Genomic DNA, 14889 nt, shown 5'->3' with positions numbered 1-14889 from the left:
CATTTTTTGCTCGTTGCTAATTCAGAGGCTCAGCGTTAGCATTGTGGGGTTTTTTTTGAAAGAAAAATTAAAATGATCAGTTAGATGAGTTTCTTCCCGTTACATGGATATAAAACATTCATAGTTTATTAAATGTTAAGATGCCTTCAGACACTGTTTCCTGCAAGATGTTGAGGGAGGGCCCTGGTACCGGGGTCTTAACAGGTTAAACAACTGAACTGCGGAAACAATTTCATAACATTCATCTGCTACTTAGTAATTATTTATCTATTATCTAATATATAATTCCAATAACTTGTATTTATAGACTCGTATTGCACTATTCCACTTTATTTTCTTCTTCTTTTTAGAACTATTTTTCTTTTGTATTACTTTTAATATAATATACTTTAATATTGCTTTAATATTGTCTGCTTATCTGTATTATTGTGTTGCATTGTTGGAGAAGCCTGTGACCTAAGATTTTCAACGACATAATTACTCTGTAGCTATGTTAGTTTGACAATAAAGAACCTTGAACCTTGAGTAAATTCACAAGCTACCCTGCAGTATACTACTTTTACTTAAGTAGGCTTCTTGATCTGAGTACTTCTCCCACCTTACACGTAATTGGGGCAACGGGACTCCGAGTTCTATTTCGTATAGGCTTCACCCTTTAAGGCTATTGCTATTGGGTAATCCCCTGTGCACCCGCGCAGCACTGAAAACACTTGTGGTCCACGCCCATCTGCGAGGTGGGCCCCACCTTCGGCCTCACTTCCGGTACAAATAGGAAGGAGGCCTGACAATCTGCTCCCTCTTTTCTTCTGCACCCCGGTACTGAAGCACTAAAGAGTAAAGGTTCTTTTAAGACCCACCTCGAAAAAGTTCCTTAAACATGTGTACACAGGGTTGTGTTAGAATTTGCTCCTCATGCCAGACGGGGTTCATAATGAGTTATGACCGGCACTCAGGATGCGAATCCTGCCTGGGGTCGGAGCATGCGCACGCAGATTTCGCCCAGCAGGTGTCATGTGCTAATTGTGCCTGTCTCCCTCTGGCCGACAGACAGCGAAGAGCGGATGCTCTCGCTACTGTGGCCGAGGAGGATGATTGGCCAGTCCAGGAGTCCTACTCCGTGGACCAAGCCCTTGAGTTCCTGGATCCGAGTACTGGGTACTACCCCACCTCCATCCACGGATCACCATGTGGTTCCCCCATCCCGTTTCTCCCCCGGACGGAAAAGACAGAGATGGAGCCCGGGGCCGGCCTGGCCCGGCTGCTGGACCCGCGGTCCCTCTTTTCGCCATCACGGCTCTGCCGTCGAGAGGCGGGATCCTGCGGGAACTGCCGGAGATCATTGAAAAGGCAGCCGCCTGGAGAGGTCTCCTCGTTCCCAGGAGACCTCTCTTGCCGGTGGCAGGGGTGTTTCTCCCGGGTACAGACCGTCAGGAGTGACCCGGTCTGACCGCGCTTCCCGGCCATCCGGAAGTGCCAGGAGGGAGCGGCGGCGGCCCCTAGGAGCCTGAAGGCTCCGGTGTCCTCATACGTGTCCTCATACGTCATACGTAAGGGGGTTGACGGATGTTGGTTTTCCGACCGCGCCTCCCCTGGAGCCGAACCTGGCGGCATTGTTCGGGGTGAAGCAATCCAGCACGGTCGCCGCACGGCGTCCCTTGCTTTCCTTCGGGGACCAGGTTGTCGTCCGACCGGATGCACCAGTGTGCCTTCCAGGCGTCTGCAGCAGCAAACAACAGGTTAATAAACTGCAGAGCTCGCTAACTAAGCCGGCCGCCACTAACCTTGAGCACTTTGAGTTTTGTTTACGCAAATGAAAAGTGCGCTTATAAATAAAATATATTATTATTATTATTAACCTGTCGGTTAGTAGCCAGCAGAGCACGCTGCAGAAGCCTGCGGTGTCACAATCCTAGTTTTCTGTCACAATCTTAGTTGTCTGTCTTGTCGTGATTTTATGTTGAAATTCTGTTCTCCCTGTGTCTTGTCTTCCTTCCTGTGTTTTCCCTCATGTGTCTTATTGTCTGATTGTGTTCACCTGTTGCCCTTGTGTGTCTGCCTCCCCTGCCCAGCTGTGTCTTGTTCTGTGATTACCCTTATTTGTATTTAGTCTTCTCTTCCCCTGTGTTCCATGTCGGTTCATTGTCTTTCCTGTCACCCTTCATGTTGTCACGGTCAGTTTTGTCTGGATGCTACCTCGTGTTACCTACTCTTTGGATTACCTCGTGTTACCTACTCTTTGGATTCATAGTTTTGTTAAGTTCTTTTCATTGTCAACGGCTTGTTTTTTGTAATAAAGCTTGCTTTTTGTTACATTTTGAAACCCGCTTCGCTTTTTAAATTGCATTTGGGTCCTACCTTTTCCCGAATCGTAACAGAATGAACCAACCAAATTTGGACCCAGCAGATTATGTTTTGTTGGCTCTACAGGCGGAACGTCTTGGGTACTCTCTGGAGTACATTTTGTACACTTGGTACGTCGCTTCATCTAGACAGGGTAGAGAAGCTGCTTTGAAGGAGGCACGCCAGGAGGTTGCTCGCAAGCCCCGGCTCAGGAGCTTGTTTCCTGAGTGGCTACAAACTTTTACAACTAGGCCCACGCAGCCATGGTCCCGGCTCCAGTTCCGGTACACGCAGCTATGGTTCCGGCTCCAGTACCGGCCCCAGCAGCCAAGGTTCCCGGTTCCAGTTTCGGCTCCAATACTGGCTCTTCGGCCGACGCCAGCTCCCCGTGTCCTGTCGGCGTACCGGCCGACTCCAGCTCCTTGTCTCCTGTTGGCTCTCCGGCCGACGCCAACCCCCCGTGCCCTGTCGGCGTACCGACCGACTCAAGTCCCTTCTTCATCGGGGGTCCCGCCGACTCAAGCTCCTTTACCGTCGGGGGTCCTGCTGACTCGTGTTACCTACTCTTTGGATTACCTCGTGTTACCTACTCTTTGGATTCATGGTTTTGTTAGAGTGGACCTATCATGCTATATTTGAAAAATATATTGTAGGTAGGCCTGTCGCGATAATCAATAAATTGACTTATCGTACGATAAATAAAAATGGACTCGATAACTTTTCTGAGCTCGATAAATTGCCGTTTACATGCGTGTTTGTTTACATAAAATGTGACCAGCATTTTAGCCAGCCACTGTGTCTGCCGGCCCTGCGCGCTGTGAGGGGCTCACACACAGCCCATGACACAGCCAGGTCAGGACACTCCGCGTGCAGCAGTGTAGCAGCCAAATTAATAATATAGAGACAAGCAGGAGACAACGTGTGACTTTCTCGAGGGGAATTTGAAGTTAAATGGAATTGGTTGCAATACCACATCTCCGGTGTGGGAATATTTTGGATTAAAGCCAAATCAACGAGGCGAACCTACAGACTTGAATGAGCCGGGCGGTGTGTCGCATTTGTTTTAAAAAGGTAGCAACAAAAGCTAGCAATACGACCAACCTTAAACTGCACCTGAAACACAGCCACCCCATTCCGTTTTCCCAGCTGGGAGCAAACACGGCAGCTGGAGATGGAGAGCCCCCACCTTCCCGACAGTTTCTGCATTTGCCCGACAATGCAATCATGTTGCTGTTCCTTGCTCGAAATCTTTGAAATACAGATTTGGATAAGGCCTGTTGAGGCATCTGCATCTTTGTATGGATAGTGGACTGTACACTTGACTGTTGTTTTAAGGAGGTTTTTTTTGCTTGTGAGACAATGTGTGCTCATATTTATTTATTTATATATATATATATATATATATATATATATATATATTAGGGCTGTCAGTCGATTAAAATATTTTATTTATTAATCGCACATTTTTTATCTGTTCTAAATGTACCTTAGAGGAATATTTTTCAAGTTTTTAATACTCTTATCAACATATGAGTGGACAAATATGAAATATGAATGTCATTTGAACAATGACAAATATTCTCATGAATATTAAACACAACAACCTGGAACCTCTCTCATTCAATACACATGGTGTGTGTGTGTGTGTGTGTGTGTGTGTGTGTGTGTGTGTGTGTGTGTGTGTGTGTGTGTGTGTGTGTGTGTGTGTGTGTGTGTGTGTGTGTGTGTGTGTGTGTGTGTGTGTGTGTGTGTTGGATCGTTGGAGCTATGTGCAACTCAAGGCATATGCTCGAACGGGAGCTGCCTGGACGCTGCAATCATGAGTGTGCTGACTTTCCGTACCATGTCCCGCTGTCTGCTTCCTGCATCAAGTCAAGTGCTCGGCGCAGTTGTGTGGATAGAGCGCTCCTCTGTTTTCATTTAAACAGCTCCTTATATCCGTTAGCGCAGCTAGCTAGCACCCGATGCTAACAACAACAATGCACGAGAGGTCTCTCCCTCGCTCGCTCATGTCACACACACACATGGCACGATGGCCAGTCGGTGCCTGCCGGTGAGCGTGGAAGTGTGGTCTGCCACAAGCGGGCGGCAGGAGCGGGGCTGTCAGCATCAGCTTGTAGAATGTATTTTAAACTCGATGCGCTCTGAAACTACGGGGCGGCCGAGAAAAAAAAATACACATGCGTTAATCGCGTTAAAATAATTAGTGGCGTTAAAAAAAAATTGCGTTAACGCGTTATTAACGCGTTAACTTGACAGCCCTAATATGTATATATGAGAGAGAGAGAGAGAGAGAGAGAGAGAGAGAGAGAGAGAGAGAGAGAGAGAGAGAGAGAGAGAGAGAGAGAGAGAGAGAGAGAGAGAGAGAGAGAGAGAGAGCTCTGTTTTCCAGCCTGAGTCTATTGAATTGATTGCTTTGGTTGTGTGTGATTTTAATTAATTTGTTATAATTAAATATATTTGTTTTATTTATTATATATAATTTATATATTTGAATATTATTTCACATTTAATTTGCAATGTTGAATGTTCAATAAAAAGTTCTGTTTGAAAGGATGTACTTGAATTATTATTATTATATATTATCATTATGTCAGTGGTCTACAATGGTCTTACAACGGTGCCGACAATATTATCGTGTATCGCAATAATTTCCGGGAAAATGTATCGTCCAACAAAATGAATGATCGTGACAGGCCTGATTGTAGGGCCATACCTATATAAAACATGTCTGTGAACTTTTTTTTCAAAATACCAAACAGATCACCCATTGTAGCCATGCCTCATACAGCTCAAACCCCTCTTTTGCAGCCCTGTTAGAGAAACGCAGGTTTTGGGTCCTGAGCTTGAAAAAAAGAAGAAGAGGTGGCGGAGCTAATGCTTGATAAGATTTCTACCGGAGATAAAGTTAAATTCGGTTGTGATAAAACTCCATCCTGTTTAAACCACGTCAAGGATTATTTCTGAAACAGTGTGGAGCTCAAATACTTTTTCCCTAGCAGGTTTATCACCTTTTTTTTATTTCCTGCTTTTTAAACACATGTGCTCTCCAGTACAGGTTAGCTCTGAGTGTTAGCGAGGCTTGCTAATGTAAACAAAAATGTCCAAAACACGTCAGGCATTGTTTCTGAGAGCAACTTTATGTGGGTCCGCCGCCGCTATTACTTCACAGCGGATGGAATCTGTATCCGCTCGTTGTACCTCTGTTTTTAAAAGATTTGGGTACGGAGGAAAAGAGAGAGGGTTTTATTTTCTGACGCTGCGTGAGTTCCCCGACGCACCGGGGACACATATTTATGTATAAAAGACATCATTTGCATTTTGCATGATAGGTCCCCTTTAAGTTATTTTCATTGTCAACAGCTTGTTTTTTTGTAATAAAGCCCGCTTTTTGTTACATTTTGAAACCCGCTTCCCTTTTTAAACTGCATTTGGGTCCCACCTTTTCCCGAATCGCAACATGCTGTTTTTAACTGTGAAGCTGACCATTGAGCGGCCCGACCAAGCAAGGAGGGAGAGGCTCACTGTGGTACATGACACAGCCTCAATATTGCTGCCCAGGTGAACACAGTCACCAGCCACAAGGATCTCACCCACACTACCTGTCCACTGACAGGGAAAACAGAGCCTAGATACACACACACTAATCAACCAACAAGACACAGGTGAGGGGCACAACACAGGGCACCAGGTGAACACAATCAGGAGCAACAGACACAACGGGTTTGGGGAACACTTTCAAACTAAACCACATGTGCAATATTACAAGGCCCGAAGCCGTCAGTCCACAGTGACGAAGTTACCTTCATCACATTAACCGATTGATTAATAAACTGCAGAGCTCGCTAACTAAGCCGGCTGCCACTAACCTGTCGGTTAGACAGCAGGGCTCGCTGCGGAAGCCTGATGTTTTTAACCTATCGGTTAATAAACTGCGGAACTCGCGGCATTCCTCTGTCCCAGATATAGGCTACCTATACACACGGTCATAATAAGCCCACGAGCACTGCACACACCTCCACTCATCCCCTGAGCGTGTACGCGCCTCATGATGAGAGCCGGAATGGGAGTGCAGCAGTACTGTACTTAAGTACATGTACTTTGTTACTGTCCACAATCTTCCTAGAAGTATTTTAATGTTGTAGCTGTTCAAGATGGTCATTTTAAAATGTTTTAAAAATATACTGTTAGTAGTTAAACCAATAATAATGCTAGGGCTGCAACTGACAGTTATGTTCTTAACGCTATGTGATTAAAAGAATAAACACAAATAGCAGGATAGGCACACATATTTGCAACCTGATCTCACCAGAATGCGTGACTCCACCACGACTCCTTAACACCACAATGCGTGGTGGAGTCACGAACTTTGTTACATTTACGTGTCGGCACCACGCAAACAACCCCAATGTAAAGTGAATGAGGCTCCTTTGTCGTGGTGCACACACGCATTTCTACAACGTCCCGCAGTGAGCTTTTATTCTATAAAACGTTTTTAAAATCTACTTTATAGCTTGTAGTAACTCACGGGAGGCTTCTTTTATTTTATTTGTATTTATAATAATTTTTATTTTTCGTCAGAATGTATTATGGTGCATTAGTTACGATTTTTTGGTCTCTAAAAACAGTGCATTGTGTGTAATACAACTGGGATTTGTATTACATTAGTTTGTTTTTAAGGAAGGCCAGAGCTTCAGCTGTGTCCAATAGATTGTTCCCTTTAGTTAACGTTTTTTAAAAGAACATTATATTCCGATTTGATCATGTCCCCTTTATTGTATTACGGAGAGCAATGTGAGCGTCCATTCCCATTGGACAACGGAGGATTTTACACCCGGAAGTAAGTATTCCCCTTACTGTCGATTGATTTTACAGTCCTATCTGCATTACTGATCAACTCAAAAACACCAGATTATCCTTGTTGATTACACAACATTGATTGGTTTAAATTGTGTACAATGTTTTTGTAATTTTCCCCTTCGATTCGGAGAAACAAACATTTGTTCAGTTTAGGATGGCCGAAGACACTACACTACCCAGAATCCTCAGCTATCGTTTGGGACTACACCATGTGCTTTGCTTGACAATGTTGAAGTTTACGCTGAGCGACAAACAGCATTTTGAAATGGAATGAAACCCATCGACTGCACACTATTCAAAACAGGAATCGAACGTCTCCTCCCCCCCTTAGGTCCCAGGCTCCTCCAACAGTGCAACACAATAAAACAGATAAACAGAAAAAATAGTGCAAGTCAATACACAAAGAAAAATGGTAAAAAGTGAAATAGTGCAATAAGAGTCTATACAAGTGATTGGAATATATGATATATTAGACAAATCATTTCTAAGCAGCAGCCAGATGAATGTTATGGATGTTATTTCAAAGTTCAGGTGTTTAATAGTCTTATGGCCTGTGGGATGAAGCTGTCTCTGAGTCTGGTGGTTTTGGTCCGGATGTAATATAAGATAAGATAAGATGGTACTTTATTGATCCCAATTTGGGACATTGTTTTTGTTGCAGCAGCATAAAAGACAAAGCATTTTACAATAAAACAAAACCACAAATAAACAAGAATAGAAAGAAAAGAAAAGAAAATAGAAAATATACGTGTTGAAATAGAAAACATACATGTAGATATTATATATGCAAATATACATATTCAAAAACATATGACAATGGAATATGGAATATCAAATATTGAACAGATTATATATGTGTACAATGTACAGCGAGGTTGTATTAGAGCATCGTTTCTTAAAGTGTGGGGCGCGCCACACTGGTGGGGCGCAGAGATGTGATAGGTGGGTCGCGAAAAGAAAAAAAATTATTTAAAAAAAAAAAAAATCCTATTATTATTTATTATTTATACACTGGTGGAATATCAAAACAACGACACGCCCGGGGTGCAAAACGTAATCAATGAAAGCGACCCTCTACCACACAAAACAACACCTGTAGATAACCCAATTTGTGTTCTTTGAAATTGAAAATGATATTGCATTGTGTTTGTTACTTTCGTTGCAGTTGTATGTCTTAAGTGCAATTTGGCATGCTTTTATTTTGAAGGCGAGTTTACGCTGTTGACAGTTGTTGTTGCTATGGAAACAAGAAACGTTTCACAGCGGGCGGAACTTGTCATAAAGTCTGCGATAATAAAGCCCACCCATTTAGAGGGAAGATATGATTGGTCAATTGTACTGTCATTTGACATTACTCTCTTGTTCAGTTACTATAGCTGGCCCTCTGTGAATTCATAGCTGGACGTCCAATCAGCTCCTGTCTTCACAGACTCGCAGAGACTGAATAGGCAGATTCAAAGGATTTATTTCTTTGGAAATGTTATTTTAAATACAATTTAATCAAGTTATTTTTGGTCAAACTAATGACAAATATTACTAAAAACATATTTAAAAAAAATATATAAAGAAAAATATAATTTATTTTAATGTTTTTAAATATTATTTTGTAGAATATCTTAGGCCCTCAGAGACAGGCTCGCCACTGGTAAAAATCTAATCAAAGTAGGGCTGCTCGATTATGGCAAAAATCATAATCTCGATTATTTGGGTCAATAATTGATATCGCGATTATTAAAAACGATTAACCATTTACTTTGAAAAACATCAATTTATTGAAGAAAATAATTTGAAAAGTATGTTTTTAACAGTTGATTACCCTGAACTTTAAGTATAATTCAACTGAAAAACCTATTTAAAATTTTTATTTTTTTTTAATTTCGATTATGTTGTTTTCATAATCGATGAAAGCCAAAATCGTAATTGCGATTAAAATACGATTAATTGAGCAGCCCTAGCTCAAAGTGCACCAGATTGATGCATTTAACTTCAACATTTTAAAAAAATCTTCCTGGGGATGCCCCGGACCCTAGAGGATGTGATGTCCACCACCAGATAAAGCAGGTTAAAATAATTAAATTGCATACATTTTATTTTAGTAAACACTGAAAACGGGTCCCACAGACCCAAACACCACTCAAAGGTTAAAGGTAGCATATAATAATGTTAAAATGTGCTAAATATATACATTGCAAAAAAAAACAAAAAGAGGAGTAAAAGTAGCTCACGACTTGTTTTATTTTTTTAAAGTAGCCCTCATCCTAAAAAAGGTTGGAGACCCCTGTTATAGAACGATACATTTGACCATTTTATTGGAGCGATGAGGAACAGGTGGGGCTTGAAAAGGCCCACCTGTTCAAAGTGGGGAATGACAGAAAAAGTTTGAGAACCACTGTATTAGAGAAACTATGGAGCAGAGAGTTCTCTTCCAGCCAGAGGTGATTTATTGCACAGAGTTATTGCAGTGGGCAGGAATGTGTTCCTGTATGGGTCCTTGTGACAGCGGAGCTGCAGCAGTCTGTTGGAGAAGGAGCTCCGTTGACTGTCCAGCTGCAGGTGGAGAGGATGGGTGGGTTATCCATGATGGACAACAGCCTATTCAGTGTCCTCCTCTCCACCACAGCTTCAAAGGGGTCCAGCTTGATGCCGATGACAGACCCAGCTTTCCGGATCACTTTATTGATCCTGCTGGTGTCACCGGCTCTGATGCCCCCCCCCCCCCCCCCCCCCCCCCCCCAGCAGACCGCAGCAAAGAAGAGGGCACTGGCCACAACAGACTAGAAGATCTCCAGCATCTTGCTGCACACGTGGAAGGATCTCAGCTTCCTCAGAAAATAGAGTCTGCTCATCCCCTTCTTGTACACAGCGTCAGTGTTGATCCTCCAGTTCAGCCCATAAGTGCACTCCCAGGTGCTATAGTCCTCCACAGCAGCCACATCCTCTCCTAGAATGCGGCTGTTGTGCCAGACGGCAGCAGACAGAACAGTTTGTGGCTGGGGTGATGGGGGTCTTTTATAATCCTGAGGGCTTTCTTTAAGGTTAACCTGGTATTTTTACTGCACCACATTTATTTTAGTTACTTTGCAGATTCTGATTAATGATGTGAAATATAAACAACCCTTAAAGCAGACTTTAGTTACACCTGAGTAAAATACAGGGAAGGTGATTGTCAAGTGCCAACAATCAGGAGAGATATTTGATTGGAGGACTGGCTTATCTAAAGCCAGTTGAGTAGCACTTGAAATGTTTTTGCTCTATGAAGCCTGATGTACTTTATGATTCTGTTTTCTTCAAGCTTGTATTTTGTTGGTCGAACGCACTTATTGTAAGTCGCTTTGGATAAAAGCGTCAGCTAAATGCAATGTAATGTAATGTAATGATTGTTGGTGCTTGAGAAGACTAAATATTTATCTGCAGATCCCTATAAAGTATATACATTACTCGTTATTCTCTACAAATAGTTAATTAAAAACTGTATATAATTGCTATTTTGGACATCCCTTTTCAAGATTTCAATATTACTCTAAACGTGTAATAACGTGCTTTAACCAGTAGGTGGTTTGGGTTAAAAAGCTGTCAAGTTTACAGTGTTAACAAAATAAAATATACTGCTGTTTCTGGTTTAGTTTACGACGGATATATTTAGTTATTGTTTTGATATTTGTAACACAAAAGCGATGGAAAAACCCATAGCAACACAGAAAATATGGTTTTAACATGAGTAGTTAATAAAAAAACAATAATATCAAAACAAATTATTACTACTAACTTTATTGTGAAATTAAAACAGAACGGTAAAAGAATAGTTTCCGGTCTATTCTGAGCCAGATCTCTGTAGATAAATACAAATACAGAACTACGACAGATGTGTAATATTTAATGCAGCCAAACCATTTATTACAATGCATTCATGTGATGACTTTCAAAGAGTAAAGCAAGCACTGCTGAATAAAGTATGATTTATCTTTTACGAAACGTTTTTTTTCATATGGAATGCAGTCAACCAATCACAGAGCTTGAGGCAACGCAGACAATAGCTGAGGATTCTGGGTAGTGTAGTGTCTTCGGCCATCCTAAACTGAACAAATATTTGTTTCTCCGAATCGAAGGGGAAAATTACAAAAGCATTGCACACAATTTAAACCAATCAATGTTGTGTAATCAACAAGGATAAGCTCGTGTTTTTGAGTTGATCAGTAATGCAGATAGGACTGTAAAATCAATCGACAGTGTAATATCTTGGATATTAACAGACAACGGAACAGTTGGTTATTTAACAGGACTCTTTATTGCTGCCTCCGGTGGTCCTCTCGCCACCCCCACTTACTGTAACTGCCGTAAACATGCCGTAACGTATATATGACAACTCCCCTTGTAGTCAGTTAACAATACTATGACATCTCCCTTTTTCCCTTTTAACAATTCAACACATATCAATAACTTAGATATCTTTCTTTAACAATATCAACACATCAATAACTATGACATCTCTCCTTTTTTTCTCTTTTTTTTTTTACAATAACAACACCCTTTTTTTGTTGTTATTGAACTGTCCCCTCACAGGTCAAGTCTCTGGACAGGTCTAACAGGTCTACCAGACCTGGTTTGGATCAGTCCATCAGTGTTCCTTGTTGGACCAGGCGAGCCATGTTCTGGGCTCATCTGAATGTCTGGTGTGTTATTCCTGGGATTTGTGTCGTCGTTCGCTGGAGGCCCCGCGACGGGCACCGCTTGGAGATGTCGACGGTTACGTCTGTACAGAGCACCCTGCTCCGTCTCGATGAGACGTCTGCCACTACTGCAGGTGTGGACCAGGTCTTTTGATTGTCCTGTCTGGTGAGAACATGGTCTCCTCGCTGCAGTGGTGTGAGCTCTCTCACGCCACGGCGCTTGTTATAGTAGAAGGCCTGTTTGCTCTTCTCCGCAGCATCTCGAGCTCTGATGTGATGTCTGCTCGGCCACTTTGGTTGCAGGTTCTTGGCCAGAGTGGGCAGCGTCGTCCTGATTTCCCTGCCCATTAGGAGCTCTGCCGGACTGACACCCGTACTGCTGTGTGGAGAAGAACGGTAAACCATTAAAGCAAGTAGGGGGTCCTTTTGTCTCAGAATCCCCTTTGCCGTTTGGACTGCACGTTCAGCATAACCGTTTCCTTGTGGGTTGTGGGGACTAGAGGTTGTGTGCGTAAAGTCCATGTCACAGGCAAAGCCTCTGAAGACATCGCTGCTGAACTGCGGTCCGTTGTCACTGACAACCTGCTCCGGTATTCCGTGCCGGGCAAACGTGGCTCTCAGCTTCAAGATCACATGTGCACTAGTCGTGGTAGGCATGTGGAGTATCTCCAGGTATCTAGAGTAGTAGTCAGCTATGACTAGGTAACTCTCTCTCTCATGTTCACATAAATCTATGCCAACTCTCTTCCACGGCCCGTCTGGGAGAGGTGTTGACAGGGGAGGCTCTCTGTTCTGTGCTCTCCTCTGCTCACGACAGTACATGCAGTTCTCGACTTTGTGTGTGATCTGTGTGGCTATGCCAGGCCACCACACCGAAGTGTTGGCCCTGTCTCTGCACTTGTTAAGACCTTGATGGCCCTTATGTATGCGTTCTAGTATCACCTCAATCTCCCTGGTATCACTATTCTACTCCCTCTGGTCACTATCCCATCATGCATAGACAGTTCCTTCCTAACGGGAAAGTACTCCCTAACACAGGTGTTTGTGTGCTAGGTGTTCAGGCCACCCCGCTTGTATGTACCTGATCACTTCTTGGAGTTGCTCGTCCGCTGCCGTCTCCGCGCGGATGCTGTCTATCTTTTTCGGCGATGCTGGAATGCTGCTCATCACAGCTGCTACGTAACACTCCACGTCTGTGTCTCTACTGAGCTCCTTGTCTTCCTGTGGGCTCCTGGACAGCGTGTCTGCCACCACCAGGGTTTCCCCCGGCGCATACTCAGCCTCCGGGTTGAACCTCATCAACCGCATGAGGAGTCGCTGGCAGCGGAGTGGCACATTGTCGAGATCTCTGGAGTTCATCAGTGGGATGAGGGGTTTGTGATCCGTAATCAGTTTGAATGCTGGTAGGCCGTAGAGATACATCTGAAACCTCTCACACGCCCACACGCTCGCCAGGCACTCCTTCTCCATCTGAGCGTACCTGGTTTCAGCGTCGCTCAGTCGCCGTGAGCAGTATGCTACCGGTCTCCAGTCGTCGCCATGGAGCTGCAGCAGGACACCGCCTATCCCATAACTGCTTGCGTCTGCTGAGACCACTGTGCTCCTGTTAACATCATAGTACACCAGGGTAGGTGACGTTGTGAGGAGCTCTTTAACTCGCTCAAAGGCTGCTTGTTGCGCCGGACCCCACATCCACACTGAGTCTGCTTTTAACAGTGCATATAGTGGCTGGCCCACGGTGGCGAGGTCTGGAATATATTTCCCCAGGTAGTTGATCATGCCGAGTGCTCTCTTTAGTTCCTGCACGTTTTCTGGTGGTTCAAGTTTTCTGACTGCAGACACTTTGGCCGGGTCGGGTCGTACACCATCTTTGTTGATCACCTGACCCAGGAAGTGCAGCTCCTCCTTTCTCAGCACACACTTCTCATTGTTCAGCTTCAGGCCTGCAGACTCCAGCCGATCCAGAACCTTCTGCAGCCGCTCATCATGTTCGCTGGTGTTGCTGCCATGGATGATGATGTCGTCCATGTAGACGGCAACGCCATCCAGCCCTTCCAGCGTCTCTACCATCTTCCTCTGAAATATCTCAGGTGTGCTGCTTATCCCAAAGGGAAGACGTTTAACACAGTACCTTCCGTACGGCGTGATGAAGGTGGTCAACCTCTGTCTGTCTCTGTCCAGTGGGATCTGCCAGAACCCTGACGCTGCGTCAAGTGACGAGAAGACTGTGGAGCCGCTGAGCTGAGCTATCATCCCCTCTGATGTCGGCAAGATGAATCTCTCCCTTTTGACAGCCTTATTAAGCTTCTTTGAGTCCACACAGATGCGTGTTTTTCCAGACTTTTTCTGGACTGGCACCATGGGTGCGCACCACTCTGTCGGGTCAGTCACGGCTTCAATGATGTCGTTGGCTTCCATCCTCTCCAACTCCCCTTTCACTGCACCCAGGAGCGGTATGGGGACCCGGCGTGCTGTGCATACTGCATAGGGCTGGTTATTGTCCTTTAGAGCTATCTTCACAGGCTGTGTTTTCAGTAGGCCAAACTCCTGTTCACTGGTGTTGACCTCGCCCACTCACTTTACTAACCCCATAGCTACAGCTTCTGGCCTGCTGAGTAGGTTATTCACACTCTGCCCTCTAATGACATAGAGCCTGCATGTGTATGTTTTCCCCTTGTAGCTGGTCTGAGTTATAAACTGCCCTAAACAGTTCAATCCACCCCCGGGACCACTCAGCACCTTCTTTGGCCTCTGTAGAACCCTTTTTGGCTCCAGTGTTTTGTACACAGTTTCGCTTATGATACTACAATCGGCTCCAGTATCTATTTTAAATTCTACAGGTGAGCTGCCAATCTCTAATGTGACTGTCCATTCATTATCATTGTGAGGCATGCTATTAACTGAGCCCAGATAATAATACTGTCCATCTTCTGATCCCTCACCCTCAGTCACTTCTCTCACCTGCTTGCTCTTGCACACCCTTTCCCAGTGTCCACTTTTCCCACAATGATTGCAAGTAGAC

The sequence above is a fragment of the Pseudochaenichthys georgianus genome, chromosome 11, assembly GCF_902827115.2.
Source record: "Pseudochaenichthys georgianus chromosome 11, fPseGeo1.2, whole genome shotgun sequence".
Classification (NCBI taxonomy): Eukaryota; Metazoa; Chordata; class Actinopteri; order Perciformes; family Channichthyidae; genus Pseudochaenichthys; species Pseudochaenichthys georgianus.
Note: the sequence above shows the minus strand (reverse complement) of the source record.